Source organism: Lithobates pipiens, unplaced genomic scaffold (genome assembly GCF_037356315.1).
Source record: "Lithobates pipiens isolate NorthernLeopardFrog02 unplaced genomic scaffold, aLitPip1_a1.2 Scaffold_28, whole genome shotgun sequence".
NCBI lineage: Eukaryota > Metazoa > Chordata > Amphibia > Anura > Ranidae > Lithobates > Lithobates pipiens.
In genome coordinates this window covers 175,916,322-175,928,839 of record NW_027507789.1, presented here as the reverse complement: position 1 = coordinate 175,928,839, position 12,518 = coordinate 175,916,322, and positions in this window count along the sequence as shown.

Below are 12,518 nucleotides of genomic sequence, written 5' to 3'. Positions count from 1 at the left end.
AAGGGTCTGATGTGGACCTGGGGGGACCCCCACGCCGATTTTTTTCGGTGTTGGGGTTCCCCTTTAAGTCCATACCAGGCGGCAGTGCCAGCGACATATCCTTTGCGGGCCCCGCCTACCTGGAGACCCGCTCAAAATGAGCGGACTTTTCTCTGGGCGGGAAAAGTCCGCTCATTTCAAAAGTACAGCGGACTGGCATACACACGGCCGAAATGCGAGTCCGGCGGGAAGATTAGAGTGTAAAACTACTTTCTAAGTCCGCCGTACTTTCGGGTCAAAAAAGTATGCCGGAGGCTACACACGGGGGGATTGTTTGGCGGACTTCAGTTTGCTGGACTTTTCCACCCGCTTGTTTGATCGTGTGTACACGGCATAAGTGTAGCAACAGTTTCTATAAAGGGCAAGGCAGTGGCGACTGGTGCTCAAACTTTTTGAGGGGCGCAAACAAACTGAAAAATTCTGAAAACAAAAAATCATGATTGCAGCCTCACTGTACCATCAACCGCAGCCACTGTGCTCATCAAATGCAGCCACTGTGCCCATCAATTGCCGCAACTGTGCCTATCAATTGCCGCAACTGTGCCCATCAATTGCCACCACTTCAAGAGCCTTCTGCACATCTAGGGACAGCAGCAAGGAAGGAGTTCAACGGTGGGCAACTGAATGGATAAGATTGATGACCCTTCTTGTAGCATCAGGGCTTGCCTACCGGGGATGAAGTCGACCTGGTCTGGATGGATCAGGGAGGGGATATGTTCTACTAGCCTTTTGGCAATCACTTTGGCAACAGCTTTTCATGCGTGTTCAAGAGTGAAATACTGTAGGTCTATAATTGGAGGCCAGAGTGGGGTCTTTTTCATGTTTGGGGACAGTGTTTATCAAAGAGCATAGCATCTCGGACAGGAAGACAGAGGACCCAGTAGTATTGAAGAGGTCAGCCAGTCAGCCGACTAGTATATTTGTAATTTTTTTTTGTAGAAAGCATTGGAGAATCCATTTTTCCCAGGGGATTTATGTAGAGGCAGTGTTTTAATTGCAGAGATAACTTCTTCTACGGTAAAAGATTGGGATATAGAATCTAGTTGTGTAGGCGTGAGAGAGGGCAGAGTCACAGAAGATAGGAAGTTTATGAATAGTGGCCTCGGTGGGTTTGGGTGTGAGAGGGTATTTTTTTAGATTAAACAAAGAGGCATAGTAGTCGCTAAAAGCATTAGTTATTTCTTGGGAATTAGTGAGGGTTATTTCAAAGTAAGGTGGCAGAGGGAAAGAATTTTAGCTTTTGCTCTTTGCGCATTTACTTGAAGGGCTAAGATGGCACTTGCCTTCTTCCCCATAGCATAGAAGTTTGCTTTGGTGCGTTTAAAGTTGTATTCAAGCATATACAACAGTAAGGAACAAAGACCCTGTCTAAGCTCCAAGAGCTCAGCGGCTAGGGTATGGGAAGAGGAGGTCTTATTTTGTTTTTCAAAGTGGGCACTTTGAGAAATGACCTTGTCAATTTGCTCAGTCCTCTGGCGTTTAGCTATTTTACTCAATTTGATAAATATCCCATGAATGTAGGCTTTGTAGGTTGACCACACAGTGAACCTGTCAGACTCCTGGGTCTCGTTCAGTTCAAAGAAGGTTTGGTGCTCTAGTTCTATTTCTTGTTGAACTGCAATTTCTGTCAGTAGTGAAGAAACAAGATGCTAGATTCTTGGAGGTCCTGTTTTTTGGTCGCCCAGGGTGATGGTGATAGGGGCATGGTCTGACCATGTGATAAATATGATATCTGACTGTGTAACATTCTGAAGAGTCCATCTGTTGACCAGGAAGAAGTCTATGCGGGAGTAGGATAGCTGGGCTGGAGAAAAATAAGTATAGTTTGGAGCCGTGCTGGCATCTCCACACATCGAACAGGTCAGAAAGCTGAAGAAGAGGGTTTAAACTAGAGCCAATTTAGTCAAGAAACCGTTAACATACTATGGAGTATGGAAGAAACCCACCCAAGCCCCGGGAGAACATACAAATTCCATGCAGAAAGCATCCTAGACAGAATTTGAATCAGAGACCTCATTGTTGCAAGACAGAAGTGCTAACTACTAAGCCACCTTGCTGCACAATTGCAATACCCTCCCACCCAAACTATTCAGTATTTAAATGGATAAAAGCACAAGTCCAGTCCAATTTTGGATTGAGTATTGGAAGGTTACAACTTATTTTTGAATTAAGTTATAACTGCTATGTGTGCTCCCAGCAAATAGCAATATATATCTTTCTGGTGGTCTGTGTACTGAAACACCATTGTAATGCTGTTCGACAACCACCATAAGTATTCAACATTTTTGGCTGTGTGAATTCCCGCTACCCCCGCCACCCGCAGGAACTGCTGTGTGATGGGGAAACAGGCATTCGAGTCACACTGGTCGAATGCTTGTGGTGCTGCTTCTGCTTTGCAAATTTTACACAGTCATAGCTTCTAAAGTATGTGATTTATATTATAATGTTTATATCACTTATTTGCACATATTTTAAGTCCACACGATTTCCAGGTCTAGATGAATGGGGAGTGCCAAGTATGCTGGATTTTTTTGTACCATATTTTTGAAAATTTTCAATTAGCTTGCACTCTACATTACTAATCCTAATGTTGAAGACTTAATGAGAGCACCAAACCAACAATTGTGGCACTCATACATATCCCAATGCCAGGGGCAGGGGCACTATATCACTGACCACCATCTAACGATCAGAGGCGGCCCATCTATTAAGGACGCACTGGCGCCTCTCCCCTCTGTCACACCACCCCCCTCTATGTAGAATGGATAGATTCATGCAATGGCCGCCACTGCCACTCCCTATTCAGGCATCCAGTCCCTTTTAGGATACCGAGTGCCTGAATTACAGAGGCTAGGGTGTTTTTTGAAGCACCTGATTAGAGCCATAGGCTCTAATAGGCTTCAAAATAGGGTGGGCTCGGAGCACAGAGCATTCCACTCAGAGCCCACCCAGGTGTGTTAGAAAAGCAAATTAATATTTTCTTTTCTAACACTGAACTGCCTCTCCACCAATCAGGTAGTGCGAGTCTGATACCCATCACCTGATTGGCTGAAAGGACAGGAATTGCTATTGGACGCCTATCAGGAAGCAAGAAGAGACACACAGAGGACACAGCTCGCTGCTGCCTGGCGGGCGGGGGTCACAGTGGCTGCATTTGATGGGGCACAATGGTGGCATTTGATGGGCGCAGTAGCAGAATTTGATGGGCACAGTGGCTGCGTTTGATGGCACAGTGGTTGCAATTGATGGGCACAGTGAGGCTGCAATTGATGTTTTTTTTTCAGAATTTTTCAGTTTGTTTGCACCCCCCAATTTATATTGATGGTTAGTGGAATAGTTACCTCTGAAATTGGTGGTCAGCAATGCAGTGACTCTTTACATTCGTGATCAGTAATGCATTTTACCGTTATAGTGGTTTCAGTGGTGAAGTCTCGGTGAAAAAGTTCTTCCTTTTCATTGGTGGTTAGTAGTGTAGTGCCACCAAAAAATTTGTGTTACTTAATAAAATGCTTCTTTACTTTGGGGCTTGGTAAACGCGTGCACCCATAAATGTTGTGATGAGTAGTAAAGTGCCCTTTACTATGATGGGAAAAATGCATTTCTGATCGGGAATGTAAAGAGCCACGGCATCACTGACCACCAATTCCAGAGGTAACTATTCCACTAACCATCAATATAAATTGTTTTCCACCACTTGCCCCTTTCATTAGTTTTCAGTTGTGTAGTGCCCTCTGTTATTGGTGGTCACTTTTGTGGTTTCCCCTTGCGCTTTCCCTTTTACATTAATAGCGCTGCCAATGTTAATGTAATGTAAGTCTAACAGTGTTATCCTTTAATATTTGGTGCCATCTAGTGACCAAAAAGAGGAAATGGACTTGAATGATTTTCTTTTTCTATACCCCTGGAAAGATAACAGGAAGTGACTGTTCCGTTTACATTTTTACTATGACCTATCTACCCAGAATGCCAGGTGACCTACCCATGATCACCCTGTACTGAAAAGCATGCTGGGTAGACTATAAAAGGGTCCGCGTGGCCATTTTCTTGCTTTTTCTGGAGGCATGACCTGCCTGCAAGGACCTGTGGGTGTGTGTGTCCCACAGCACAGTGGCCTGCTCGGTGCAGAGCAGCAATCTGAAGCCAGAGCAGGACTTCACACCACAGCGTGCTGGGATAACAGTGTGGTCGGATCCGGAAGGATCCAGAGGCACCCTGACGGAGGTAACTGAGAGCTTCTGGTGACCTTGTGAAGGGAAACAATGCAACAGCATGGCCGCAGCAAATGGACTGAGACCCAGTTTGGTGAAAGGGCGTTTGCCCATAGTTTCCTAATGCACTTTCATACACCTAGACTTTAACACAGTGTTGCTGGGACCTGTAGTCCCAAGGAGGAGAATCTAGTAAACAGACTGAGTTAAGCGGGCCTCAAGCCTATTCATCACAATACTATTAGCACTGTGTTATTCCAAAGCAATTACAGGTGTATCGCACTACAGGAACAGTTCTGATATTCATCTCACGTTAACCCTTGTTAACAATACAAATATCTAGCAGAAGACTAAAGAGACTGCATCTGTTATTGCAAGGCCTTGCATCCTATTAAAGTAGGGGGTGCTCCCTTGTAGTTGTGTTGTACCATATTTGGCATTCTCATTCTTGTATTCACCAGACTGTGCTGGAAGTGGGAAGGTGCCCAGAGTAGGATGTAGTCACTCTGAGCCCCAGTCCCAATTGGAGCCACACTATCAGGGATCACTTAAGACAACTGTGACAGTGCAATTGCTGTAATTACTATTTTACACTAACCCCAGTAAAGATATGTTTCTGATTAAGTACTTTGGTGTGGAGTGTTGTTCCTTTTCCAGCAGGTGGAACATCGCATGCCCAGGTAATAACAAAGGTATACTGTTATTATATTGTGGGCGTTATCCATCACCATTAGTTCCACACCAACATTGCACCACAGCTGCATCAAGGGAACTGAGCCAAGTCAGTGGGGGTTCATTAGCAGGGTGCAGGCCCACATAAATTCAGCAGCTCCTTCGGGGGTCAGTGCTACTTATTGTTGAACTTTGTAGTGCCCCATTACAATAGTGGTCAATGTGCAGTAATTCTGCTTACATCACTGATCATTGTAGTGTTCTATTACAATAGTAGCCAATTGAATTCCCCTTACATTGGTGGTCAGTGGAGAATTTATACCATAAATTAGTGGAGAGTGGTAAAGTGTCTTTTGGCATTGGTGATCAGTAATGAATACGTCTCTTTTCATTGCTGTCATTCCAGAAACACCTTCTTACATTGGTGGTCAGAAGGAGCCAAAAAAATCATCAAATCATTGTCAGTGGTTACTTTCTTGAGGGAAGACATATTCAATGTCCCACACCTTCAGCTCTGTTCTTCTCTGCTGAGTAACAATTCCAGAAACATGCAGACACTGGTGGGCAGAAGATCACTGTACCCATCTGTGCCTGTCTGCTGACTTGGTCTTGATCTACAGGGCATCCATCACCAGACCAGTAATATTTGCCCTAGGTCATCCAACTAAATATCTGTTTCTACATCATACTAACTATTGTCTGTGTTTTTTATTTTATTCCAAGGGGAGAATGTGGAAAAGAATGTATCGGACCAGTGTCTTTAGGAAATAAAGCAAACTATAGTGGTTCAGAGTCAGTGTTCTTTTTTTAAATTTTATTTTAGGATTACAATCTCTGTTCTATGAATAAACATCTATTGAGGTATAAGAGAACACAAAATCAAGTTTGTTTCTTCACACATCTCTAGCGGTACCTCCGAGAGAGCCGCTGGTTGGTGATGGTCAAAGGCACAGTCATTGTAAACTCCCAGTACAGATGATGACGATGACCGGGGTTCTCCCCGACTAGTGCAGAAGCTGCCAGAACACACAGAGCACAATGCAGGCACACTGACACAAAGAGCAGTCTAAGGGCTCATTCACATGTGTATCCATACCATGTGTTTATGTGGCATTTATTTAGCATTTTTAAAGCCACATAAATGCCTGTCAACGCCTGCCATGAATATTGCAATGGCACCAGATGATGCTGTTCACGCAGGAGTGGTAGTGTTGTGTTAGAAATTAAGCAGCACATCACTTTCATGAGGCATCAACGCTTGTCAACCGCTTGATTTCAATGGTAATGCCCAATAACCGCACCTTAACAGCACCTACAGCATTTATGGTGTGTTAGTGATTTAGACCCCTTTCACACTGTGGCACTTGAAAACTGCCCATAAAACATTGGGCGCCTTTGCGGCTCATTTGAGGCGATTTTTAAAGCGATTTTGAGGCGTTAGCAGCGTGCTTTTTTCAAGGTCATGTGACTCAAAAGAACCATTTTGCTCCGCTTTTGAAGTGCTAGCAGCCAAATAACGGCGTTAAAAAATGGTAAATCGGCGCTAAAAATAGCGCGCCACTTTACCGCTGACAACCCCCCACGACTCAGTGTAAAAGTGCTCTAAAAAAGGGAGTGCCAGTATATCTCCCAGAGGAGGTAATGAGGAGTGACGAAACTAGTAGGAGGAGCTTGAGAGGCTGGCGTGTGATTTTACCCCCTTCCTGACCAGAGCACTTTTTGCGATTCAGCACTGCGTCGCTTTAACTGACAATTACGCGGTCGACGTTGCACCCAAACAAAATTTGACATTCTTTTTTTCCCACAAATAGAGCTTTCTTTTGGTGGTATTTGATCTCCTCTGCAGTTTTTATTTTTTGCGCTATAAACAAAAAAGTGCGACAATTTAAAAAAAAAGCAATATTTTTTTACTTTTTGCTATAATAAATATCCCCCAAAAATATGTTAAAAATGTTTTTTTCCTCAGTTTTGGCCGATATGTATTCTTCTACATATTTTTGGTAAAAAAAAAATCACAATAAGCGTTATTGATTGGTTTGCACAAAAGTTATAGCATCTAGAAAATAGGGGATAGTTTATGGCATTTTTATTCTTCATTTTTTTTTATTAGTAATGGTGGCGATCTGCGATTTTTATCATGACTGCAACATTATGGCGGACACTTTTGACACTATATTGGGACTATTGTCATACAGCGATCAGTGCTATCAAAATGCACTTATTACTGTGTAAATGACCCTGGCAGGGAAGGGGTTAAACACTATGGGGTTATGAAGGGGTTAAGTGTGTCCTAGGGAGAGATTCTAACTGTGGGGGGATGGGTTTCCACTCACATGACAGCGATCACTGCTCCCGATGATAGGGAGCAGTGATCTCTGTCACGTCACCAGGCAGAACGGGGAAATGCCTTGATTACATAGGCACTTCCCTGTACTGCAACTCCCTGACACTATCACCGGGAAACCGGCGAACATCAAGTCCACGGGTCCAACGGGCACGGTCACGCTGTACAAGCGCCCGCTAGCCCCAATTAAAGGGGACATACAGGTATGCCCATTTGCCCAGCGGTCAGCAAGTGCTTAAAATAAGCCTTGATATGTGTATCCACAAGTGCTAGGACAAAGGTTTCACCGCAAAGCCAGCTCTGCAGTTCCGGTTTTCAGCGCTCCCCGTGTTTTACACTGGCTCTTTTTTCCTTTGCTGCTTCCTAGTTCCTCACACGTCAGCCTCTCAAGCTCCTCCTACTAGTTTTGTCACTCCTCGTGACTTCCTCTGGGAGATATACCGGGGTTATGGCTGCAACTGTATGAGATCCATGTTTTTTTTTCTCAGGCTTTCCAGGGTAGAGGAGAAAGCAGGGGTCTTATAGCCCCAGATGTCTACATAAAGAGGACCTGCCATGTTTTATTTCTATCATGAGAGATATTAAAGGAACAGTGAATAAAAAAAAAATATATATAAAATAAATCATTTAAAACAATGTTTTAATGTGCCCCCATCTCCCTTGAGTACAGAATCAAACCCATACATAGGTCACGCATGCATATGTAAACAATGTAATAATTCTAGTGTTAGACCTCCTCTGTAACTCTAAACTGGTAACCTGTAAAAAAAAAAAAATGTAAAGCTCCGCCTATGGAGATTTTTAAGCATTGTAGTTTTTAGCTATTTCACGAGTGTGCACAATTTTAAGGTATGACGTGTTAGGTATCTATTCACTTGACGTAACATCATCTTTTATATTTTACCCCATAAATTGCATTATACACTGAGCGAAATTATAAACGCAACACTTTTGTGTGTGCCCTTATTTATCATGAGCTGAACGCAAAGATCTCCATAATCCATCCACCTCACATGTGTGGCATATCAAGATTCTGATTAGACAGCGTGATTATTGCACAGGAGTGCCTTAGGCTGGCCACAATAAAAGGCCACTCTAAAATGTGCAGTTTTATCACACAGCACAATGCCACATATGTCGCAACTTTTGAGACAGCGTGAAATTGCCATGCTGACTGCAGTAATGTCTACCAAGCGCTTTACAGGCACTATTTTTAGCACAAAAATGCCTGGAAAGCACCCCAGTGTGAAAAGGGTCTAAGGGAAGTGATGGATTTTATTCCCTGCTTCACAGGAACACAACATCCATCACTTCCCCCGTCAGAACGGAGCTCTGCCATGTTTACATAAGCAGATCTCCCATCTGTGTCTTCTCCTGACAATGAGAGGATGCCAGATGACATCCATTGTTCAATTGGGCTTTCTGTGGGTTTAATAAGGCTCTCTGTGGGTTAAATTAGGCACTCTGGGCTTGGAATTGATAACTCTTCCTGTGGATCCTCCGTGGGTTGAATTGGGCTCCTGGTGGGTCCTCTGTGGTTTGAATTAGGGTCTCTGAATTAGGGTCTCTGTAGGTTGAATTAGGCTCTCTGTAGGTGGAAATGGGTCCACTTCCTATGGGTCCTCCTTGGGTTGAATTTGACCCCTCTGGGGTTGAATTGGTCTCTTTGTGGTTTGAATTAGACACTCTGTTAGTTGAACTAGGCCCTCTGTGAATGGAATTGACCCCCCTTCCTGTGGGTACTATTTGGTGTGCAGTATATAGGTGTGTAATACACGTTTAAAATACTTGCACATATAGAAAGCATAGTATCGTGCATATCCACTGTGCAGCATTGTGACTGCTGAGCGGTTCTGCAGCGATACTACAAAGAGTGACAAACGCAATAAAAAAAAAGTATTATAACTGGCGTGATAGACCAGTGTCCCCCAAAAACGACAGATTGAAGCGGGGTGTTATGTACCTTCTTCTACATACATACTGCACTTCTTCTAGAGACTTTTGTCACAGGGTCATTTAAAAAATGACAGGCAGAGGAAGAGGCAGGCCCTTCCACAGGGGTGGTAGGGGTAGGGCAGGAGCAACAGGCTTGAGCTAAAGTGGCAAATTGCAGAAGGTGCGTGCGATTACATCAAAGGATGCACCAGAATTGGTTGAGTGGCTCCCTCAGCCTTACTCTTCTGCACCCTCCTCATCCTCTCGATCTGCACCCTCTTCTTCACTCTCTGCTATGTGCACCCCCAACTACACTACCACCAACACCAACACCACCATATACCTTCCGCTTGAGTCACAGGAATTATTTTCCGATCCATATCAAGACATTTCCGATGTGCAGCCACTCTTGGCATTGGATCAGGAAGAGGAGGTAGCAACAACCGCCACTCAGCAGTCTGACGACAGTACCCAGATCAGCTCAAGGAGGAGGTTGGTTCCCGCTGTTGTTGCCTACTCCGAGATCTCTAATTATAGCAGTGGGGAAGGTGACGTCGATGATGATGTGTCTAGTGATGTCACGTGGGTGCCCACAAGAGAGGAAGAGGAGGGGAGTTCAGAGGCAAATATGGACCAGCAGATAGGGAGGAGAAGCAGGAAGAACTTACATTGCACGGGAGGGACAAAGCAGACTGCTAATGTATCAGGACCGAGGCATCAACCATGTACAGTCACATCTGGCGCTCCCAGGACGCCAGCACATGGCTCCGCAGTGTGGGCTTTTTTTAACGTGTCCGCTGCTGACAATAGTGTTGCCATCTGCAATCTTTGCAGTCAACGCATAAGTTGTGGTAAGCCCAACACTCACCTAGGGACGACCACCTTAAGGCCGTGTACACACGGGCGGATTGTCTGCCCAACTAAGTTCGTCAGACAATCCGACAGACAGTCCGTCCAAACTTTTGAATAAACGGACTTGCCCACACACGGCAGTTTTTGAGCGGACTAATACAGAGGACTAAGTCCGCCATACAATCCGCTCAACTTTTGAAATGAACGGACTCGCCCACACACGCGGAGGAAAGTCCGCTCATTTCGAGCACGTCTCCAGGTAGGCGGGGCCCGCAACGTCTCCGCCTGGTATGGAATTAAAGGGGAACCCCAACGCCGAATCGGTCCCCCTCAAGTCCACAACAGACCCTTGTCCGAGCACGCTACCCGGCCGGCCAGGAAAGGGGGGCGAGCGAGGCAACATCTCCTGGGGAAGAAGAAGAAGAAGAACGGAAGGCGGCGGCGGCGGCGGCAGCGGCGACAGAAGACCGGGCCACCGCCTCTAAAAGAGCTATAAGAAGGCGCGGTGGCCCGGCAGAAGAACCGAAGAGGGGGACAAGACCCCCGAAGTCGGGAGAAGAGGCCGGCGGCGGGGAGGAAGAAAGCCGGACTCCTCCGCTAGCAAAAGAGCTACAAGAAGATAGCGGAGGAGTCCGGCGAGAAGACCCCCGAAGACGGAAGACCCCCGGAGCTGTGCAATAAAATATTTTTGTTGTGTTTTTTTTTGTACTTTTTTTCACAGGTGAATGGGTAGGGGTACATTGTACCCCATACTCATTCACATAGGGTGGGGGGCCGGTATCCGGGGGCCCCCTTATTAAAGGGGGCTCCCGGATTCCGATAAGCCCCCCGCCCGCAGACCCCGACAACCAATGGCCAGGGTTGTCGGAAAGAGGCCCTTTTCCTCATCAACATGGGGACAAGGTGCTTTGGGGTGGGGGGCCGCGCGGCCCCCCCTTCCCCAAGGCACCCCCCATGTTGAGGGCACGCGGCCTGGTACGGCTCAGGAGGGGGGGGCGCACGCTCGCCCCCCTTTCCTGGCCGGCCGGGTAGCGTGCTCGGACAAGGGTCTGTTGTGGACTTGGGGGGGACCCCCACGCCGATTTTTTTCGGCATTGGGGTTCCCCTTTAAGTCCATACCAGGCGGCGGGCCCCGCGACGTCTCCGTCGCGGGCCCCGCCTACCTGGATACCCGCTCGAAATGAGCAGACTTTTCTCCGGGTGGGAAAAGTCCGCTCATTTCGAAAGTACAGCGGACTGGCACACACACGGGCAGACTTTCCGCTCAAACCAAGTTTGAACGGACAATCTTACGGAAATTCCGTAAGACTTTGTTCGTCAGACAGTCCTCTGAAAAAGTCCGCTGAAGCCCACACACGAGCGGACTGTCCGCTGAAATGTGTTTCAGCGGACTAAGTTGGGCAGACAGTCCGCCTGTGTGTACGTGGCCTAAGAAGGCACATGGGCTGCCATCACAGAGCCCAGTGGGAGCAATGGAACACACAAAGCCACACTCCAGGCTCTCACCGTCCAGCATCGTCTTCTACTTCTCCTTCTCCTCTCTCCTCACAATTGTCCTCCACTCCACCTTCCATAATGCCGTCCTTACATTTTTCTGCAAAAAGGCAGGCTTCCATGGGCCAAATGTTCGAGCGCAAAAAAATGATGATGCCGGATAACCCTCTTGCCCAGTGGTTGACGGCTGGCTTGTCAGAACTGATAGCCCGCCAACTACTGCCATATAAACTGGTGGACTCGGAGGCCTTTCGAAAATTTGTGGCCATTGGAACACACCACAATGGAAGGTCCCAGGAACAAAGTATTTCTCACAGAAGGGCATCCCAGAGCTATATGGCCATGTTCAGTGGCAAGTGAATGTATCTCTGGCACACAGTGTCGGTGCCAAGATACATTTGACCACAGACACGTGGTCTAGCAAACACGGGCAGGGAAGGTATATCACTTTTACTGCCCACTGGGTGAACCTTCTGACGGCCGTCAAGTATGTAACCTGTGGCACCCATGTAGATTTGGTTTTACTCTATCATGGTGCTGGTGTCAGTGCTCTATATCACGGTGCTGGTGTCAGTACTCTATATCACGGTGCTGGTGTCAGTGCACTCTATCACGGTGCTGGTGTCAGTGCTCTATATCACGGTGCTGGTGTCAGTGCTCTATATCACGGTGCTGGTGTCAGTGCTCTCTATCATGGTGCTGGTGTGGTGTCAGTGCTCTCTATCTCGGTGCTGGTGTCAGTGCTCTCTATCACGGTGCTGGTGTCAGTGCTCTCTATCACGGTGCTGGTGTCAGTGCTCTCTATCACGGTGCTGGTGTGGTGTCAGTGCTCTCTATCTCGTTGCTGGTGTGGTCTCAGTGCACTCTATCACGGTGCTGGTGTCAGTGCTCTCTATCACGGTGCTGGTGTCAGTGCACTCTATCATGGTGCTGGTGTCAGTGCTCTCTATCATGGTGCTGGTGATCATCTCCTG